Consider the following 14438-nt stretch of genomic DNA (forward strand, 5'->3'; position numbering starts at 1 on the left):
TTTAAAAGAGAAATGTGAGAGGAAGAAGGTCACAGCTGATTGCGAGTCATGTTTTCGAGAGGTTATGCCTAACATCTACGTCATTAACGAGATCATGAACAATAATCTGCTGGCATATGATGAGCCCTCTCTCCTTCAGGCTAAAGAGATCAATCTTGGTGATGAGCTGGACATCACTGCCATGTATGACTTCTAGGTTAGGAAGTTTGAACTCCCTCATATCTCTAAGGAGCTCCCTAACAGCTCCTTTCTGAAGTTGTCTTCTGTTTTAAAGAATTTGTCAGCAACCTGGACTGTTCCAGAATTGTGGAAAGGGTGGTGGAGAACAAGCTGAGGAGGGTGAGAATGTTGTTGGCGGGTAATATACCCTGGTTTTTACAATTTTAGACCATGGTATAAGTATTATTTAGAGTCCATTATATATGTTTGGAGTAGTTTTAGAGTCGTTTCAGGTTCAGGTATGTTTTGGGAAACTTTGGAGATTTTGGAGCTATTTGAAATGAAGAACTATGAAGATGCATTCGAAATTTAGAAATGGATGGAGGCCTCGCACGGATAGATTGAGAACATATGTTGACACAAGACAGAGCTTTGAGTTAGCTTTCTAATTCTACCGGTTTGAGGTCGATCAGATGGTTGGATCAAAAGTTTTGCTCGTTTTACAGACGTGTAGTGTGTCTGACGCGTGAGAAGAAGCTATCGAAGTTGTAGCATAGTGTCGTGCGACACCACCTGGGTGTCAAACAGCATCTAGAATCAGCATCCGACATATTTAATTAAGTTCCTAGAATTGCACTTTGGTCCAATAGTTGCATTTATTTACAAAAGAACCCATAACGTTTCTTAAATCCCATGCCATTGTTGATTTCTACACTTTATTTTAAGTCTTGTTTTAAGATTGGGAGAGAAGAGAAGAACTCCTTCGGGAGTCTTCTTGAAACTCCTGGGGATTTATTTTTGCAGTTTATTCATTTTATGATTTGTGTTTTGCATCTATCATGCATGTCTGAGTAACCATCTTGTTAGATTTAGGAATTTTCTATGGTTTTGATGAACTTGTGATTTATAGAACTTCTAGGGTAATCTTCTTGCTTCCTTCCTCGTGATTTTTCTTATTGCTTGTTTTTCGAGTAATTAACTAGAAACATGATCTTAGGGTAGTTGAGAAACACGATAGTGGGATCAACACCTGAACTGAATCCTGCTGGGATAAGTTGATAGTCACAACGAGAGTTGGCCTAGGAACTTAGTGAACATATAACATTGGCACATAATGCTTGTCTAGATAATTGGATCCGCAAGAGAGTTGGTGTTCAATATTTTAGGCATCTGATAGAAATCGCAGATAGGGCAGAATAGCTTACTAATGAATTTTGAGTTCTAGGATTGATCTTAATAAAACCCTTGACACCTATTGATTGCAGTTTCAAATAATCTATTTGATAAATCCATGAATCTAACGCTTTTTACCTATCTATTTACTTTTTTTCCTGCTTTATTGTGTTTCATATTTATGGCTTAGCTTAGTGTAAGACCATAAGTCTATTGTGTGAGCTCCAGTCCATGTGGCTTCGATCCTTAAGTAATACAATGACACTCTTATTAAGATAGTTGCTTGAGGTTAGAGTGAGCATATCGCGGGAAAGACTGAGCTCGGACCGTTGTTGTTCACAAATTGATTGTGGACCATTTCTATTGTTGCTTTTGCGTTTTTAATTATTTTAATCTTGAACTATAGATCAACGAACTCGTCCAGATGAGATCCTTTTTATAATATTCTGAATATTGGTATTCTGTTTCGTTGAGTTCGAATAGGCGTGTAATGAACAAGTGGTATCTTTTTTTTTGGTGGACACGTTCGATTTTCAGAATATATCAAGCTCGGTGTTGATTCTTTCAACCAATCGATGCCGATATGTATATGGCCTGGTTTTGGGTTATTTCTTTGGAACGTCAGTGCTTTACCTAGATGTTTTTTTAATTTTATGAATTAGTTCGAGCCTGACGTTGATCTGTTAAAGCTTAATTGATTTATTTAATACCATCTTGATGTTAGGTTGATGATATAATCACAGAAACAACACCTGAAACAGGGGCCAACCGGATGCACCATTCAGCCAACAGAAGGACCAACCAGGATATGTGTTTAGTCAAAACAGTGTATCTCACCAACCAGGAGGAATTTTGCAATCAAACAAATTTTCATGCATGCTACACTCAACAAGGAGCCAGGAATAATTGGAATCATCGTCAAAGATACTCGGACCAGGAAGATATGCATTTTACAAACCAGAGGTTCCCTAGCCCGTCCATCTACGAGTATCCAAGTTTTAAAGTTGTTTCAAGCCCAATGAAGAAGCGTTCCGACAAAAAACAACTCATGGACTTCAATGTGGATCCCTTAGCTTTCCAAAAAGCCCATAATGAACAGAAATGGCTACAGAATTATAAAGTTATGATCCAATCTCCAGAACCGATCAAACCAGTTCTACACTTGTCTCAATTGGAAGCTAACCGGTTCAGTCAGTTTCAAACCAAAAACTGGCTGCCAGGAGATCAATATAGTAATTCAGGAGGCTCATCCAATTATTAAGAAGAGTCAGACAAGTCTGTTCCGTGCACCAGCAACCACATGATCAGGAGGATCCTCATTAACAACAACTTTCCTTATTGGGATGCATTCACACTTGGAGCCATAACTCATCCACGACCCAGCCATCAAAGCTACAAAGTTTTGGAGTCATTTACAACTTATCCAGTAGCCCCTAGATGCACCATAACACACTGGATCAGGCGGATTCCAATCAGACCAGAAGATAGTCCCGGTTTGCTTAATTTGGTTAAACCGACATTGTTTGAGGAAGGTCTTCTACTCCTTCAGTTTGGTTCGACCCAAACCTATTCATGGTAGCCAGGAGATACTTTATATCATACAGAAGGTATCCTATGCGTCCTACCATGTGCTAGCATACAGAGGATTAGGAGAATTCTCTTGCACTCCAACTTGCCTTATATGGAGTCAGCCGACATATATGTCCAACAGCTCTTTCCCTATCATTTGAAGCACGACCTCAGCACATTCCAGACAATAAAGAAGGTTCCCAGGAAGCTCTCTTACCCTTTAAAACCGTACAGGTTCAAGAAGAATCAAGATTCTTATTTGGAGTCAAATCCCATAAAGAGCTCCAACGGCTAGTTTTCGATTTATTGCTTAGTTTTAAGTTGTTTCCTTTAATTTCTCTTCAGGACGTTAGACTAAGATTCCTGAGCATTATATAAGCTCATTGTTAACTTATGTACAAACCACCTTTCAATCCACATGTTTATTCAATAATAATTCAGTTTCTTCTTCAAAGAGTGTCTTTGCGTATATTGTCTATAGTTTCATTTGAGCCCTGTTCGAAAACGCGGCCACCTAGGCGGTGTTCGGAGGTTGACCGCAGTGATTATGATCAAATCGGTGTAGCCAGGAGTTGATCCGCATAAGACCGCTTAGTTTCCTTGTTGACCGCTGCGGGAACCGGAATTCACACCGTCGAGATTTGTTAATCGGAAGAAAGCCAAGTTAACCTAGCCTTCCCTGAAGGTCCCGGTTATCTGCTGGGCCACGCACAACACAATCAATATGAAAGAGTCGAAAGTAATAAATCGTAAAAGAGCAAAAAGAGAACAAAGAGGTCTTATTTCCGAATTCGCGTTTGAGTGTGAACAACATGTAAGATCCTAGGCCACGAGAGCTGTCGGTACGTTCGCTAGTCTAGTTACCTAAGTTCTAACCTAGTCGAGTCGCAGCTCGATAGTAAAAACGAAAAAAAGCCTAAATAATTCTAAGTATTAAGTTTGCTCTGAGAAAGCTCTCTCTTTGCTCCTCGCCTTAAGCCCTCCTTATATACTCTCTCTAGGTTGGTTTGCACCTTTTCCTGGGCCGGATTCGTCGCGAGATGGGATTTTCCATTTTTCGTCACCCTTCATGATTATCTTCGGAAACTTGACATTTATCTTTTCCTGCGAAATAAAAGTAGTCCGTCATATCAGCTTTGGGCTCAATCCTGTTCTAAAATCGTAAGTGGGCCGTTTGGCCGCGGTTCAGGCCCCTTTTGGGCCGTTTTGGGACTTCGACGTTTTTACGATTTTTTCTAAGAAACAGCCGTTGGTTTTTCCGAAAGGATTCCAATTCCCCGTATAGTTAAGGCAACTGGTGTTCAAGCTAACCATAGCCATTCTATAGGTCAGGCAGGAATCCGCTTCCACGACCAAGTTTTTTATAACTTTTCCCAAAGTCTTTCTTTGATAATCCTAAACGAGACGAGACATGGGTATTGTGTCCAAGGGCCCGAAGATTGTGTTACGGGAACTTAGACAAGGATGCACGGTTTCGGAGGAGGTCGGTCCTTGCTTACGATTGAGACCTCATCCAGACTGATCCTCTTCTCGACGTTCCTCGGTTCACATCCGACAAAAACTGTCTTTTACTTGATTAACCGTTTTGCGGGAATGTCTTATTTTCAAGGATCGATCGAGAGTTGGTTTTCCAGTAACTTTCAGGCATTGATTCCGTCGTGATCGGTTTTGACCCCAACAGTTAGCCCCCCAGCTAGTTAGGATTCGTGGACGTGGGTGTGAGGTCCTAGCTTGCGGTATGACTTGTTTTGATGGAATTAGACGTAATCTTTTGCCGAAAGACCGAGAATGAATAGTAACCTTTTTTCCTATACATAGGTGGAGTAATTTTTTTTTTTTAAGTCTTCATTAACTTCTCTTCACAAGAAAATTTCTCTAAGGTAGAAATTTTTCTTATCCTCTCTCTTTTTACCTTTGTGTCAAAGTTTTTGTTTTTCAAAAAATGACTTCAAGAAAGAGATCCAGGGGTATACTTCAAATGCCAAGGGATGGTTCGAGCGTTTTTGCGCATCCGTCGAGGAGAACTGTCTCCCCTTGTTCCGTGGCAAATGGAACTTTCATCGTGGTACGATGGTTGGAAATTTGGTCCGTATAGATACTCGTAGGTATCTAACGCATTTTTTTTTGTAGCGAACAGTGTTCTTCCCACGATCCCCAGGGACTTGTTTGCTAAGCGCGACCTTCTCTGCAACGGTCCGTTCTTTTGGGATTCCTTCACCCTAGACAGGATCCGGAATGCAGTGGCGCTCTACCGATCGCGAGGCATCTCCCGACCTTTACGTGCATCAGACATGGACGAGCCACACCCCGACCCTGTTCCCGATCAGAGGGAGTGAGTTAGGCCCCGAAAGGACAAGGGAATCGCTCTCAAAGACAGAAACTTTGTCTCAGAAGATCTTCCGCTACCCGGATGGAACCCGGGTTTCATCCCCGGTGATGGGAGTGGAACCAGTGAGGCTCCCCTTCCGGACGACTTTTTTTGCCAACCTTCCTCCCAGTTTTACTACTCCAGCGTCACTGGATGAAGCGTTGAGGATATACGTGGTGCGGAAGGTTCTCAGTTGATCAACGAGGTTTAGTCTCTGTATGTTTTAGACTCAGTTGGCGAGTCTTCGTATGTCGCTTCTATGTTTGACCCTTGATTCGTGTAGGGAAAGCGGGTCTTTAATTCAACGCTTGACGGAAGTTTCAGAGAGGCGCGTCTTTTGCACTTCAAGGCCGAAGAGATCAAGAGGAAATTCATCCGTTTTCAGAACAAGATTGCGGAAAGAGAGCGCAGACAGGCTGAGTCCCATTCCCGAGCTCTCATTCGTGCGGAGAGGAAATGGAGGAGGACGATTGCTGCTGAGATAGCGAGGAGAGCTACATTCTTTGATGCTGAGTTCAGGAGTTTCAAGGACGCTCAAGACTACGTGGGTGACTTCCGCGAATGCCGCGGTTCGGTTGGTACCCTTTGGAAGTTGCAGAACGCTGATTTCTCTCTTCTCTCCGAGGTTGCTCAGATGTCGGACCTCATGGATGGGTGCACCCAGGCCGAGTCGATGGTTCCTCCAATCGAGGGGAGGATCAGAGAGCTTTGGGAACCCATCGAGGTTTCGGAGGACACGACGGAAGTGGGAGCCGATGCTGCGGATGAGGGAGGAGAAGTAGATCAGCCCGCGGACTCATTTGGAGTCTCGATGTCCGGGTATCTTGACCTTGATATCTGAAGGTCGTCGGGATATTTTTTCCTTTACCTTTATCTCAAGATTTCGTATGGTGTTTTAGGCCGAGTGTGGCCATTTGTTATTTGAGTGTGCTATGGCCTTGCAAGGTCATTTGACTATGTATGCGGGACTGGCCGTTGGTGGCTTTGAATCTCAGCCGCTATGCGGCCTTGTTATATATAACAAATGTAATTTTAGCATTCTATGGGATTTAGTTTATACTTCTGCCAAGTGTCGAGGGAAAGACACGAGTAGTCACTTCGTATCTTAACTCTTAATTTGTCGTTCAGTTCATTTGCTCTTTCGAGGGTATTCAAAAACGTTTAGGAGTTTTACGATGTTTTGTGAGCGTTTTAGATGTGGGCGATGAGACCTGTTTTATTGTTCTTAATGATTGTTCTAGCCTTGCTAACTAGAATATTGAACCTAGGAATTTTCATGTGTCAAGCTTCCTTGATCATCATGTCCTGAATCTAATCTGTCATGCTAGGCCTGCTAGAGAGAGCTAACCACTGATCTAGGATACTAGTGAGCATTATCAACCTGCGCCTAGGGCTTAACTAGAAGCTATCGATCGATATTGTCATCTGACAATCGATCGATGTTGCGAAAGGTGTATTGATCGATATCCCTATAGGATCATCGATCGACACTTTCTTGTAATCAAAAGACGACAGTTGAGATCCAAGATCTAGTTAGTTAACCAGTGAAACATTGCCATCGCTGATCACTGTGATTAAGGAGTTGAGCTCTAATATATCATGCATGCAACTGTTAGGCATCTATAGGATTATAATCTCCAACACCTGAATAGAAACCCTGCATCTAATATCTTCCAATAAAGTTACACCCCCAATCATCTTGTTAGTCGAACAATAGACTTGCTCAATTAGGATTGCTATTTACTTTTAAACTCATAAAACAACAAACACCTAGAATTAATAACCTGACTAGATTTAATAGGTTCTCTAGCTCCTTGTGGATTCAATCCCTAAGTACAGCAACTGAACCTCTTATTTGAGAGAGTATTCATTCCTTAGGGTAATTTGAGTGGTATCAGAGGTGGTTGCTCGGATTGAAGACCGCCAAACCCAGCTAACCCAGCAGTCTCCCAATGGAATACCGGTCACATTATCCACACCTGAAGTGGATCAGATTTACGAGGAGGTAAAAAATTTTAAACTTTCTATTATTATTATTCATTTAATCTAATATTTTTATAAATAACATTAAATTTTTTTTAATTAAGGTTGTTCCTAAGAAAAAAGGATGTACGTTGGGGATTGATTATGTCAACGATGTCCCAAGAGAGACATCGTCTTATGGTCAGAGACGGGCTGATTGAGTCACTCAGCTGTGTTCCGAGTTGAACTCGACGCGGTCTGCGTTCAGAGCTCGTATGAGTTCAGTCGAGGGCTTTTTGGACCTTCTAGCGTCTGGAAATCCTCATTTGGAGACCATGTTGGCGGAGATGCAGAGACAAAATCTCCTTCCAGAGCCACTCAGCACACATGAGGATGAGGAAGAAGTACAGAGGAGTCAAGACCTCTTCGAGGAGATGCAGAACAACAACCCTTTTTTTTTTTCTTTTTATTGTATTATAAATTTAAAACTTAAATATTTATATAATATTTTTGTATTGATTTATTATTTTCATTTTTAATTATTTTGAAATAAATTTTAAAATATATTTCATTATATGTTTTTGTAAAAATAAAGAATCAAAGCAAATTAGTAGCTAAATTACGTCTAATTAACGAAGAAATTGAAAAATTGTTAGCGAGGAATTTACTACGAAAGTTACGCATATTCGTCGTAACGATTACGTATAAAGAATGATGAAATTAAGTGTCTACTTTACGAGAAAAATTTTTACGTGTACTTTACGAGGAAACTATTACGTGTACTCTACGAGGAAAATGTTTACGTGGCTTTTACGAAGAAATAGCTGACGTGGCTTTTACGACGAAATTATTGACACTACTTTCTTCGTAACTTTACGACGAATTAGCGAGAAAATATATGTTACGACGAACGTTTAACGATGAAATGGCTTTCGTAGTTATTTCGTAGTAAACTCTATTTTTACGACGAAATAACCACAAATACCGTCATCGTTATACATGTGTTTTCTTGTAGTGAGTACACATGAAAAATAATGCTGATAAGAAACGCAAAGACTTGGTTTTTGAAGTAGGATCCAAGGATCCAAAGTATTTTTCAAGTTGAGACAATTTCGTCAAAACTCCTTAAGTAAAGTTTTCTGCAAGAAGCTTGCAACAAACTTTTATGGACCATTCAAGGTCCTTGAGAAGATTTGTCAGATTGCTTATAGATTGGAGCTTCTAGAGATTTTTAAAATCTATATAGTATTTTACGTGTCCCAGTTAAAGCTGGTTTTGGACAAGGAACATGAAGTCACAAATTTACCATTTTTATTGGAGGAGAATGATGTGTTTGTCCTACAGACAGAACATATATAATGTATTTTTCATGATGTTGAAGGTCCTCTTAAGGCTTTGATTCATTGGAAGGGTTTACCGGTTCATGAGAGTTCATGGATGCAAGTAAAAAATATTTCATATAATTCCCCCATTTCGAGCTTGAGGAAAAGCTTGCTCTCGCCGATGGGGGTATTGATAAGAGCTGGAGATAATATTATGGAAAGAGATTGAAGAAGAACACTAAATCTGATGTGGATCAAAATGAAGAAGGAGATTAATAGATTTACGCGGGAAGTTGTTGGCTAATTAAGATTTTGTTAAGTCATTTAGACTTAGCAAATACAAATTCTAAATAAGGGCTTTAGAAGTTGTTAGATGTCCGGCTTATTTTAGAAGATTTGAGTCTTTGGTATGAACATGAGATTGGGATTGACTCGTGTATCCCACGAGTTAAGAGTGTAATACATTTCATATTAGTGGTTTGCGCTATGCGTGCAGGGTGGCTGTCCTTTGTTATAATTTGGATTTTCTCGATGTAGCATATTTTGATTGGTGGATGGTATTTTGAAAGTTTTAGTTATATGTTAGAAGATGAAGCAATATCTGGATCTATGGTGTTGCTAATGGTTTTATGGTTTAAGTAGTGTAGGTAGATAGTAAGAAAGCTGTGAATTGTATAAAATAGTCCCATCATTTGTAGTTTAATTTTAGGAAGTAATCTTAATTTTTTTAAGTGACATGTATTATTTGTCTTTATTGATGTTATTTGTTTTTATATAATAAAATAATGGTGTGAATTGAAAATATTTCTTAATGAGGATATATTATTAATTATCTTGTATGGAAATGAAAAACCAAAGTAGTAAATACTTCACAAATAAAATTGGAAATTAAAACATGATATTTCATGTTATTAATCATATTGAGGGTGGAATCATAGATTATTTTCCCTTCAGCTTTTATTTGTACGAAGCCATTGATCAATGCATGTAAAATAAAAATTATGGCCGCAAGTAAGAGAGCAAAGTTTGTTTCCATAGATGTAATTTCCGAAGCATATAGTGCATATATTGTTTTCTTCTTATGTAGTTGGAGGCCTATTTGTTTCCTCTATATCTGTGATGATAAGATCAACACAAGTCTTGCAGTCGCATTTTGGTTGTAGTCCCATATGGTAAGAGTAACTTGGAGATCATTAGTTATGGTATTGTAGCCGTTTGGTAGCTTATTCATGACGTATTCAGTAGTCTCTTGAATAATTAAGGTTGACTCGGGGTGGTGAATGTGATGGTATTTTAGCATAAATTCCATATACTCAATTGTTGAGTCTTTTAAATTACCTAGATTGTCAATGATACACGGTAGCTAGAAATCAATGATGGATTGTTATGTGTTGTAGACTTGTAGTGTTGAGATGGGCCTATGGATGTAGACTTGCAGTGTTTGCCGTGGATTTGCTCCTGTAGATTATGTTTGGTGTGAGAGCTGATAAGAAAGAAGTGGCTCGTTATTCATGGTGTAGTATTTTGTGTGAGGATAAGTTTTTTGTAGTTATGTTTTATAGAAGGTGAGTTTAAATTTTTTTTTTCTTTAATTCTTCAACCGTTTAGTTCAAAGGTCCATTTATTCAAAGGCGTTAACATTTTGAGTCAATGGTTTGTGATAAATTTGTTGTTTTGTCTACGTTGAGTTGTTACTTATTTTGTAGAATATGTATAATGATGTGTAGTGTGTATTTGTATGAGAAATGAATAATATTAGTGATTTTTTGTATTTGCATGATTCTCATAATTAGGTTTTTCTTAGTATTATAGATGTTCATTTGGAAATATATTTATTTGTTTTTGCAGATGGTGGGTCCGCGTCAGTTATACCAGGGCCTGCGTTAGTTATACCAAAATATACTTGTTTTATTATTTATACGCGCAGACGGTGTAAATATATTTGTTTGTTTATTTATGGGCCAATAAATAAACATAAAGGTCCAAGAAAAGGAAATAAGAGAAGTTGTCTCTCTGCTCGACACATTGTAGAGTTTTTCTAGTCAACTTTATTATCCCTTTTTTATTGATACATTTCCATCACGTCAAATTTATTACGAATCAAATGTCGCACCGTTGTTGTTTCCTAAAACACATGGTGATTGTCAATCATGTCATTATGAATCGGAGAATCTGTTATGAATCTAACCTATACTAAAAGGTGAATATGGAGTGTTTCTAGCATGTCCACGTAGGTTAATATATTTGACCAATCAAAACATTCCAATAATACACGCTGGCAAAAGACACGAAGCTCTTGCTTTCGTATGGGCTCTGCTGTGTTTCGATGGGCTTCGTCGGTTAGCATTGGGCTTTGCTACCCGGTTCAATTAAAAAAAAAATTTTCAACCCAAGATGGATAACACGAGGCTCTACGCTTCTCGCTCTTCGTCTTCACCGTTTCTTCACCATCGTTTCAGTTCTCTCGATCCAGAACTCCACAATCAATACTCCACTACATCTCCATCCATCAATTCCTTCTTTATGATTTCGAAGAAGATGGGTTCATGTGACATCTGTATGAATGGATTCAATATCTGGGAGATTGAGATATTGGTGGACAGCCGCCACTCCGTTATTTGACGACTCATCAGGGGTTTCTCCAACAGGCACATCAGGGGATGGATTCACCAATTGTAGTCTCACTAATTTAGGCTTTGGTCCTCTCAGATTCTCATCTTTCCTGAAGCTTAAAAGAGATCTCAAAACGTCGGCAGCCAGCCATAATCACCAAAGTCCAGAGGATTATGATCCAACTAATTGTATGTTTCCTATAATCTTTTCTCTTTCATTTATGTGTTGGTATTGTTTTCTTTGTATTGTTTGATTGAATTTGCTTTGTTTTGCGGTGTTTTTGCGGTGGCTCCCTAACTTGAATTGTAGGTTTCTTCAAAGTTTAAGCTCCAAAACAATGGATTTGAACGGTTTTAACTTATCAATGCCTTTTATGATTCGTCTGGTTTTTTAGTTTTTATGTATTTGTCATGCAGAAAGCTAGGATCCAAATTTGGCTATATGAACAGAAAGATCTGGACACTGAAAAAATATTAATGTAAGTGATTTTACGCATTGTTTAGCTACCAATCTGTGCTCTGTTATTCATAGCTTAGCTTTGTTGGTAGAGCAAGTGTGAATACTTAAAACAAATATATATCTGAGCGAGAGTATATGATTGGGTAATTGATGTCTCTTGGTTTTTTCAAGTGTTCAAGAATTCCTGGTGTTCTCTTTGACCTTATGTTGATTTAGAGTACAAAAAATACAGAGGTAATTACTTTTCTATTATCTGCTTGAGGGCTTTGTCTTCGTCATTTACTTATCGCCGTTAGCGTTAAAAAGAAGTTTGTGTCATGTTTGTTGCTTTTATATGGCTTGCAAGTTTTGTCTGAATGACAAGGTGAAGAGAGAGAGAAGCGTCGGTCGCGCTACGTCGGTGCCGCCATTAGAGAGAAACTGTTTTTATTGGCAGCAGAGCAGACAAGAAACAACATGGAGAGTAATAATGAAGTCTATGCTATGTTAAAAGGTAAAGATTTTATATTGTAAACATATGTATTTACCACTAGAAGCTATTTTCTTATTTTTTGAATACTAGGCATGGTGTAGCTGCTGCTAATTTTTTTACTCAGTTCTCACCTTGGTCATCTTCTTTATTGAATGTCTTCTTCCATTCACAAACAGGTTTGAATTCTTGGACATGGTGGTGATGCACGAAGTGTTATTGTGGGCACAAGGAAGGTTTGTGACCAGACAACCTTTTTTTTGGTTCTAAAAGTTCCTCTCATTGCAGGGCTTGTGAGGAACATATACTTCCCGTTTGACATAGAAAGCGACATAGCAATTAGCGTTGCAAGAGAGATGGTGGAAGAGCTGGAGATGGACGACCATGATGTGACAAAGATAGCTAACATGATCGATGGAGAGATTGCTTCTCTGGTTCCTGATTGGAGATCAGGCCTAGGGTTTGAGAGCAGCTTTTGCAACTGCGCCTCGAACCGGTCAGCTATAGACTTCAACGTGAGGCAGTGTTGTACAAACATGTGTGGAGAGAAGCATGGACGGTTTGAGGAGATCACTTTGGGACTACACAACTTTGGCAAAGCTTTATATTCCCATGGAAAAATGACATTTTCGCTGTCTTTTGTTAATATGTGTAGAATTATTTACAGTAATGTTGTCAAACCAAGAAATATCACAGTAATTATTTAATCATAGCTCATTAGGCCGGTGACTGTCTTAAAATCAGTTTATCATTCTCAATTTTGAAAAATAAACAAAAAGACATTCTTTTTTATCATTAAAAAAAATTATATATTTTTAGAAGTTCATTTAGTTTAGTGGTTTTATTAATAGTTCACTGATATCATTACACCACAAAACTTAAGATTTTAAGTCTCAGAAAATATGATGTATCAACTATGCATGAAAAATACGAAATATTTTATTATAAAGAAGGGTTATTTTATATAGATAAAAATCTTGAAAAGGGTGATTATTTACTAATTAACAATTGATATTAAAAATATAATGCAGCTATTTAGATCAAATTTTGAGTAATTATTTAGTTTAATATAATAATTTTGTATTTATTTGTATTATATTATAAATATCTAAACATTAATCACAAAATTTTGGTGAGAATTTAACAGCTTATTAATTTATAGTCATTTTTTTCAAGTTCAACACATAATATATACTGAGTACGAAAAAACATAGAAACACCTAAGATTTGATCATTATATATTATTTATTTCAGTCAAATGCTTTGTTGGGTTTAAAATATAAATATATATAAAAATTATCTATTTTAGCTTATATTTTACTATTAATTGGGTACTTATGCCATGCTTATGGAAGTTATTATCATATAATAACTTATGAAGTGCATCTAATATTCAGAAATATTGTGTAATTATTCAAATGTATATATTAGAACACTACTCTGCGCTGTAACCATTAACAATATTGTAAGCAAAGAGAATTCAACGAATTGCCATGCAACCATATCTTTCTCCACTAGTGCATCGTTGATTAGTTTATATCAAATTTAACCGACCCAATAAAAATTTTTACTCATAAACATTTACTTAATCTACAATTACAAGTAGTCTATTTCCTTACTATACTATTTAGATTCATCCAACTCCAGAAAATTTCCAAAAAAGATGTGATGGCACAATGAAAAAAATACTTATCAAGACAATATGGTATAATTAGTTTTCAAATACGATAGTGTATACAGAATTTAACTAATATGTACATTTTAAATAGAACAATTTATATTGAATATTTTCTCTAACTATTTTAATTATTTTCAAAATATTATCCCGCCCGTAGGGCGAGCCGGTCCTAGTTGTCTTAAAACTTAAAAGAAACTTTATTAGATTCCTAATTTCCTTTGTTTTTAAAATATTTAAAGTGATACTCAACAACGGTGCATGCAAATATTAGTTTCAAAATATTTTCCAATTATTGCATGATTGAAACAAATATTGCCTTAATTCTGGAACTAATTTAATACGCGATTAAAAAAAAAGGTATTACTTTATTGAGAAAAATAAGGTTTTGCATGATTAATATATATTTCTTAACATTCAATTATGGCATTTATCCCCTTACTAAAAACTTTCCAAAAATTGTAAGGAGATTGTCAATTAGCATTACTTGCGTGATAATGCATGGTATTCATAAAATTCCAAATTAGGGATGTTTTGAGCTAAATATGACACTAATTCGGAATATATACGTACTCATTAATATTATACGATTTTGGTAATGGAAATTTTAAGTCGAAACCGAATCGTATATTCTTTTTTTCCGTTGATACTGATTGATTTTAAATTTAT

General features: G+C 37.4%; 1 long non-coding RNA gene across 4 annotated transcripts; it reads left to right on the forward strand.

The window, feature by feature from the left end:
* The first annotated feature begins 8285 nt into the window (after positions 1–8285).
* On the forward strand, positions 8286–12801 carry BNAC04G10940D. Of its 4 annotated transcripts, XR_007339763.1 has the most exons (6): positions 8286–11354; positions 11583–11644; positions 11797–11859; positions 11990–12118; positions 12274–12330; positions 12383–12801. It is a non-coding gene; the product is annotated as an uncharacterized BNAC04G10940D (long non-coding RNA). The 4 variants fall into 4 exon arrangements; XR_007339761.1 differs by having other exon boundaries at positions 8286–11644; positions 11797–12118; XR_007339764.1 differs by having other exon boundaries at positions 11797–12118; positions 12274–12801.
* Positions 12802–14438: the final 1637 nt, after the last annotated feature.

Source organism: Brassica napus, chromosome A5, assembly GCF_020379485.1.
Source record: "Brassica napus cultivar Da-Ae chromosome A5, Da-Ae, whole genome shotgun sequence".
NCBI classification, from domain to species: Eukaryota; Viridiplantae; Streptophyta; class Magnoliopsida; order Brassicales; family Brassicaceae; genus Brassica; species Brassica napus.